This window comes from Bufo bufo, chromosome 5, assembly GCF_905171765.1.
Source record: "Bufo bufo chromosome 5, aBufBuf1.1, whole genome shotgun sequence".
Lineage (NCBI taxonomy): Eukaryota > Metazoa > Chordata > Amphibia > Anura > Bufonidae > Bufo > Bufo bufo.
In genome coordinates, this window is record NC_053393.1 from 410,770,901 (window position 1) to 410,776,900 (window position 6,000).

A 6,000-nucleotide genomic window follows, 5' to 3' on the forward strand; every position below is an offset into this window, starting at 1 on the left:
TGCTTAACTGTAATAGTAATTTTGACCAGGCTTGCCCAGACTTTTGCATGCCACTGTATTCTTTTTCCCAATCTGTTCTAATTTTATGAAAGTATATTATTTTATTCTATTTTCTGTACATGATTACCAAGGTAGTCATCTTGCCTAAGCTGCTGGTAACAGATATGCTTTACAGCAGCCACATGGACCATAACAACCTGTAGACTGATGGTGAGCTGCCTATTGTTAATAGAATGTGTATTATCTATATAAAGGTGTTACCTTTCATTGTAATCTTGCCTATAATAATGAGATGACTGCTGCAAAGTGATCTCTACAGGACAAAAAGTATCAAACTCAGTGGACATAATGAAAACTGCAAAATTCTTTTAATATAAAAAGATCACAAAAATAGTTAACCTAAAAACTTGATTTGAACAACAGGTCAGTTTCTGATAACATGTTCCCGTTTAAAGGTACTGATGTGGCCAGTGGAAATATGCTGCAGCCACACGTACAGGATGGGCTGCCACTGTGCTTCTGAGTTCAATGAGAATTTAGGAATTGCTGGCTTGTGAAGATTTCCAGGTTATACACAGCGTAAAGACTTGGGACGTGCCTGAAAAGATGAAGTAAAGATGTTTCAGTTTATTTTCACAAATGAGGCCTGTTTACCAGTTGGGACTATTGAGTTATGTTAGAACGTCTTGAGTCGGCATTCTCTTCTATATGGTCTCACACACTGACTTTATATGAAGGTTAGACCCAATTTTACCAGCTGCAATTTTATTCTGCACTGAATTTAATAAAAAGGTCTGCTTCTGGTCACAATTTTTGTATCTTTTTTCTTGTTTTAATCTCATAAGATACTGAATATTACATGTGTTTCAAATAGCTATGAAATTCAAAATGTTTAGATAAAAATCATTGCAGCCTTCAGGGGCTGGGTGAGGCCGTAGCTTAGACATAACCTCAAGCTGAATATGTCTTGACAGTATTCTGCATACTGTGGTTATAAATAGACGTCTAGCTTCCTGGAAGGTACATAAGAGAGAAACTAGAATTCTCCCTACTCAGCGCCATTGCATACACATCAGCGCAGCACACTGGCTTGTGTGAAGGTCTTTTCCCTTAGACGACATTGCTGTTTGCTTATAGATTATATTACAGTTATTAAAAAGTGTCGGCTGACAGCCAGATTTTCCGGGGTCTCTAATTTGAATCTAGTTATGCAAGACACGGTAATCCAAAAAATATGTGTAAACCAGAAATATGTTTACAGTGGTGTGAAAAGTATTTGCCTCTTTTGAGGAGACTCCAGTTATTGTAAGTTTCTGAATGGTTACAGGTTTTTTATTTATTTTTTACAATGACTAATGAGGAGGAGTAGCTTTATAATTTTATGGAAAAAGATTTAGTGGGTGGTCTCATGAGTGATTGCTACTGTATCTTAATATACACATCTACACTTAGCTACGGAGCTCAGAAATGACAAGTTTTTCTGAACCTTTTCCCATAAAACTATAAATCAATCTGATCAGCTCATCCTGCTGTATACAATGCTGCCTGCAGATTGCACTGCATTTTATGGTGACACTTTTGCCTGAAGGAATTTTAGTCCACTGTTTTAGATTTGAGAATGAATAAGCTTACATATATTTACTAAGTGTGATTAAATAATAAATAATCATCACTGGGCCTACACATACAATATTGGGGGGACTCTGCGTCTGCCATGTTGTAGCACATGGCCAATAGCCCAGGGTGTTACAACAGATAAGGTTATTAATTCAATCTATTCATCCTACCTAAATGCAGTGCCAATTAGCTGTCTGCGTGCAGCCAAGTTTATACCCTTTCAGACCCTCCCCCCAAAAGATGTCAAGTGTGCAGAATGCATATCTCTGAGATAACCACTCAGGAATGTAGCCTAGCACAATGGGGGTTGGGTATGCTATCTATCATTTCACAGAGTAAAAGTATATATATAGGGGGACAAAATTAAAGATGAAAGAACCAGTACTTAAAAATACACTAATCAGTACTTAAAAATACACTTACAACACAACTGTTTGCAGAGCTTTTAAGGTTTTCTGACCTCTAAAACTTAATTTTTGTAATATATATTTGTTTACAATTATTTTGTTTTCGTGTCACTGGTCACCTTGGTCCTTCATCGTTTCCTGTTGACAGCTCAATGCATGTGATCACAAGATAATTATTTTGTTGGGTTCCTTTGTCCTTTAGTGCTTTCCTTGCCAAGGACGTATGTCATATGTCCTTGCAGGGTTGCAATTCAGTAGCCAATGTCATATCAAGTACATCCTTGCTACTGATGGCTGGATCTTAAGCTGTTTAACAGATTCAAGCCAGGTTTCCTTTCAAAGCTGACAATCTCCATTTAAAACAAGACCAAGATCATGACTAGAGATGAGTGAATTTCTCAAAAAATCGAATTAAAAAACAGCTATTTCCTGGCTGCAGAAAGACTGTATAGTGGTGTAGAGCACTGTGCCTTTCAGTAACGCGCATAGGGAGTCTGCTGTGGTAGTCAAACAATACTGTGAGTCAGTATGACATGCAGATGACAGGCGTCGCTCTTGGAATCACTGCACACTTCACTTATTTGGGCAGTTATGGGGCCAAAACGGACCAAATAACTCAAGTGTGAACTCAGCCTTACAGGTCGATGTTAACGTCAAGAAGCAGCGCACTCCTTTTACACCGTTGTCAGCTGATTACACATAGATGTCTACAGAACCTGTTCTATTAAATGCTTATACATGTGGAGCCCCCCGACAGGGTGCAGAGGGTGTCAGCAGTAAGTTTGTGTTGATGTCACTGATTATTTTTCCCTTCCACTGATCGATCAGAGCAATAACCCCCAAAAAGCGGATCCTGTCTGTTGAGCATCCGCCTTCACTCTGTCAGCATTTGGTCAGTAATCCATCAGTATTGCTAAAGCCAAACAAAACAGGAGTGGATCCAAAACAGAGATTTGCATGTCTTCTGTGTTTTGTACCCACTCCTGCTATTGGCTACCAAATCATAAGCCAATTCTGATGCAAAATAGGGACCATGTCATACAGGCCTTACAGCTGCTACCTAGATGAAATCCGTTGTACGTCTCATTTTTCCTTTCTTCTGACAGATCAGAAGAAGGGTAAAATAAATGATGATGTCAGCCAGACCGAAAAGGCAAAATAGTGACCCAGTCATGGAATTGGGAGGGTGGGAACAGCATGAGGAGACCACAAAGTGCTTAAGTGGCAGCAGCATGAGGAGACCACAGAGTGGCCCAGTGACATAGTGTTGAGGTGGCAGCAGCATGAGGAGACCACAGAGTGGCCCAGTGACACAATGTTGAGGCAGCAGCAGGATGAGGAGACCACAGAGTTGTGATGTGGCAGCAGGATGAGGAGACCACAGAGTGGTGATGTGGCAGCAGCATGAGACCACAGAGTGGCCCAGTGACATAGTGTTGATGTAGCAGCAGCATGAGGAGACCACAGAGTGGTGAAGTGGCAGCAACATGACGAGACCACGGAGTGGCCCAGTGACATAGTGTTGAGGTAGCAGCAGCATGAGGAGACCACAGAGTAGCGATGTGGCAGCGGCATGAGGAGACCACAGAGTGGTGAAGTGGCAGCAGCATGAGGACAACAACAATGCAACATTTGTAAAGTGAGACCACAAAGTGGCCGAGTGACATAGTGTTGAGGTAGCAGCAGTATGAGGAGACCACAGAGTAGTGATGTGGCAGCAGGATGAGGAGACCACAGAGTGGCCCAGTGACAGTGTTGAGGTAGCAGCATGAGGAGACCACAGAGTGGTGAAGTGGCAGCAGCATGAGGAGACCACAGAGTGGCCTAGTGACATAGTGTTGAGGTAGCAGCAGCATGTGGAGACCACAGCGTGGTGATGTGGCAGCAGCATGAGGAGACCACAGAGTTGGGAGCAATACCAGCTGAAGATGGTGGCTGGCATTAGGATAACCTGGCAGCAGATGTGGTATCAGGCGGGTGGCAGCATCAGAATAGTAGCTGAAACAGGTATCCAGAGAGTGTTGGTGTGGCACCATGTATGATCTAGTCTGATGCATCAGGCACTGGTGTTTGAAAATCCTGGCTGATCCACGCCTGATTCATCTTCACAAAGGTCAGTTTCTTCAGGTGAGGCGAGTTCTTCGGGTAACTATGGCCCCTGTCACACTAAACACCCGCTCTGATGCCACACTGCTGGCCGGACAGGAAAGCTTGTCCAGGTCAAAATTAGCCAGTTGCGGCCACAAATCGATCTTGGCTGCCCAGTAGTCCAGGGGATCTTCGATGTGGTATGGCAGGGTGCACTCCAAGTATGCCACAACCTGCTGGTTCAGGTTCTTCTTAATGTCTAGCTGCTGCTGCTGGTGAGTAGTTTCTTCAGTAGGCAGGTGAAGAAAACTGGTTATCAGTGACTCTAGACTTAAAGTGTAACTGTAATTTTTATTTTATTTGCTAGTTTATTAGAGCTAGGCATGTATGCCTGAGTTAGTCTGTCAATGATTTTCAAAAGATCTGTAATTACCTTATAATAACAGCTTTCAATAATGTCCTCTGTCCCTTTCGTCTGTTCCCTTAAAAGACAGTTGCTATAGCTTGTCTGTCTCTGGCTAAGAAGACAGGAAGACGGAGGGGCGGTCCTTCACACTGCATGCCTGCATTAGGCTTCAGAGTGAGGAGACGTGTCTCTCAGTAATCCAATCTGATTGGCTGGCAGGGAGCTTCTGGCTACAGCAAGTGTGCATGTGAAGTGAGGGAAAGCAGTTTTGGCCTCAGAACTGGCAGAGGAGCCATCTTGAGATGGTCCTCATATTGTAAATGTTTAAACAGCCGTAACTAAGGGAAAAACTCAAGGAAAACTGGTATGTGAAGAAACTAAAGATTGCTTTATGCAGAATGCTGCTGCTGCAGAAGTAACATATGCTAAAAAAAAAAAATTTGGGGGATGAAAACATGACAGTTACACTTTAAGTTGCTGCTGATGGAGCTGGTACTGCTCCTGTTCCCCCACCCCCCAGCAGCCATGGTAGTGGAATGTGAGCGCAGAGGGCCTGCGTGAGGATAGGCGATGGCACACATAGGCAGCGGCCAACTGACTACATAGGATGTCTCGATAGTAGTTCAGTTTGTCCTCCCTCTCAGCGGGTGTAAAAAAAAGGCCCCCATTTTTGACCGGTAGCGAGGATCTAACATGGTGGTGAGCCAATAGTCATCCCTCTGCCAAATGGTGACAATTCGGCTGTCACTACGCAAGCAAGTGAGCATGCATCGGGCAATTTGCGCAAGTGCCTTGGAGGGACTCCCTTCCTCCATCTCCACTGCATACTGCCACGGTGTGTCTAGGTCATCTGCCTCGTCTTCCTCATCACCCTGTATCTCCTCTGGCTGGTCCTGCTCCTCATCTCCTGTCACCTGTGTAGAAAAACCACCCATTTCTCTACACATTGCTTGTGCTCGAATGTCCTCCTCCCATAGTTCATCCCCCACAGGGCTCATGTGGCCGTGAGATGTAGTTCCCATGTCTCCTGTCCCTGGCCAGTCAGATTTAGCAGCATCTGTTCCAGGACATGAAGCAGTGGAATGACGTTGTTCATCCCGTAGTCCTGGCGAATTACAAATAAAGTGGTCTCCTCATAGGGCCCGAGCAAATAGCAGGTGTCACACATGATCTGCCACTGGCTAACATCGAAGTTACACGGGAGTACCTCTGTCTGCCTGTATCATCAAGAAATCGTTTATGGCCTTTCTCTGTTCATATAATCGGTCCAATATGAGGGTAGAATTCCAACAGGTGGAAAGATTGCATATCAGCCTATGTTGGAGAATGCCGTTCTGCAGCTCAAGGAGGTTGTGCTTTGCGGTGTACGAGTGGCTGAAGTGCATGCAAAGTTTCCTGGCCATTTTCAGGATGCCTTGCAGATGGGGTGAAGACTTCAGGAAACTCTTTACAACCAGATTGAACACGTGCGCCATGCAGGGC